This window comes from Vicugna pacos, chromosome 3, assembly GCF_048564905.1.
Source record: "Vicugna pacos chromosome 3, VicPac4, whole genome shotgun sequence".
NCBI classification, from domain to species: Eukaryota; Metazoa; Chordata; class Mammalia; order Artiodactyla; family Camelidae; genus Vicugna; species Vicugna pacos.
In genome coordinates this window covers 87,725,820-87,728,404 of record NC_132989.1, presented here as the reverse complement: position 1 = coordinate 87,728,404, position 2,585 = coordinate 87,725,820, and positions in this window count along the sequence as shown.

Here is a 2,585-nt window from a genome sequence, read left to right as displayed (position 1 = left end):
AGAAAAAAGTTCTTGTATTTAGTTGAAAAACAAAAACTTGACATCTTTGTTGAAGAATTACATTGATTTTTCTTTTAATGTTTCAGCAAAAGATTTGTGTTTTAAGAACTTGACTTCTATATATGTTGCATTCCATATGTTCTGGGAACTAAAGCATAAAATTGAGCAGAATAAAGTAGATTGCACTAAGTGGATTGCATGTTCTGTCAGAACAGTTCTGTAATTTTAGGTTGAATTCCGGACCAAGGACTCAAAATTAAATAAAATTAAACAGAGAGTAATTAATAACAAATTGCTATTAATCCAAGTATTAATATAATAAAAAGTCATAATACAAGTAATAGCATTGAAGAATCTCAAAAACACTTTGATAAGTGAGTAAAGCCAGGCACAAAAGATAACATACTATATGCTTTCATTTATATGAAATTCTAAAAATGAAATTACTATAGGGCGGAATTTGGCAGAGATGGAAATGTCCCACATCATCCTTCATTTGGGTTACAAAAGTTTCTTAAGAACATATATATTTATTCTTGGGCACTTGTTTTAAGAACTTTTCTGTTGCATTTCCAAGTTACATTGTTTTATATATTTATCACAGTTCATTAAATTGTACACTTAAAATTGGCAAATTTATAGTATTTAAGTTGCATCACAATCAAAATAAAAAGAAAATAGAATAAAAATCTTCACTGGTAGCTTACAGCCATTCTTACAATAAAGATCAAAGTCATTAACATATCCTGCATATATTTGCACTGTTCATATGTATCAGCCTTGAGACTTGTCTTATTTACTGTTTCTTTTTGGTTTTTGTCCTGTTATCTAGTTGTTTTTCCAAATCACCATGTTCCACCCAATATGGATATGATGTTACCTCTGCTTGCAAAACTCTTCCCGGACTTTAAACTACTGTGACCATAAATTAGTACTCTTTCTTTAAGATAAGAATGAAAATCACTTCCACAGGGATCTTTTTGGCCACCTCTATTAGATTAGTTCCCCCTTATAAATGACTCTCAAAATTAATCCTCTCTTTTACCTCTGGAGTGTTTTTCATAAGTGTAAGCTGTGTAAATTCTGTTTTTCTTTTGACAGTCTTGTATACCTTCTTGCATCTTAACATTTACAATACTAAGAGAAGAGGGTTTGGTAATGCAAAGCAAGCTAATTGAAACATATAAATTTCTTTAGCACAAAACTATCCAAGAAATGTGCCAATAGAAGCTAATCTTGGCTCTGTGAAAGGTTCACCCTGAGGCTAATTTACAGAGAACTCTTCCCTCTCTCCTATCTTCTACCCTGGGGCCCCAGCTATTGGTGGAAATGATAAGTCAGTGACAATTCATATAAGAAGCTGAGTGTAAAAGAAGAGGTGGGAGTTAAGGAAGAGTAAGTGACAAGGAAGGAAGGGAATATTGAGGGAGTCACAGAGGAGAGTCTTGTTTTGTTCTGTTTTCCTAGAAACAATGATGTTTTGGTTATATGAGAGCATCCCTGGAATTAAGAATTAATGCCTGCCCATTGAAGGATCCCACCACATGGTACTGGTAAGTAGAGTCAAAAATTTGAATCTCCACCTACTTCTGATAAGGTATAAAATGGCTATAAGACTCAAATCCAAAGGAAGTGACTGTTTGGACAGAGCATAGGATTTTCTGCTTTTGTTTGCCAAGCAAAGTGAATATCATGGAATGTGTCATTTTCCCCTTTATTAATACAGAAGGTAGGGCAGAGTTTAAGTGTTTTTAAGTACTTATTTGTAAAATGGGTAGCTTGTTATTTATCTCCCTGAAGATATGGACTCAGTCTTTCTTGTTTGCTGTGGTGTCCTTCACCCCTAGCACCTTGCTCTGCACAAGGCAGACACTCCCCAGGTAATATCATTAAATTAACAAATTGTATTTTGAAAGAACAGAAGTTCATTTTTAACGCTTCTTGAATTTTGCTTGTATGCTCCATGTCTGGGTTAGACTGTGAATGCTCAAACTTGTTTTACTACTGTATATTTGAGAAAAGATGTGGAGAATCGAAGCAAGCCTGGTTTTAACCCACTGTGATTCAGTTTTGGTTGTGATTGGCATAGTCAAAACCTGTCAACATCAGCACTGTTTAAATATTCAGGAGGTATATTACTCAAGTTAAATAAATGAAGCATAAAACCAATGTCTCTAGGAGAAATCAGTTACTTTAAAAAATATGGCCTGAAAAGACAAAGATGAATGATTTGTAATTTTAATTACACAGTCTGTATTGTGCATCATGGCTAATTAAGATGGCTTTTCCTTAACTAACTTGTGAAATATTACCTTTTCACTGATGATATTTTACAGAATTATAAAATTAAGAAATTTAAAATTTTTGTAAAGCTGGGATTAAAGAGATTATAATTTTAGAGTTCAACATTAAAAAGTTCTTTGTATGGATTTTAAAAATGATGGAAATAGTCAGTTTTACAATATTCTGTCTATTACTCTTGCTTTCTCCCAGAACACCACTAAACTGACAGGGTATTTTTAAAGAGTCCAAACAAAACAAAATAAACCAAACACATAGAAATGAACAAAAACAAAGGCAGAGAT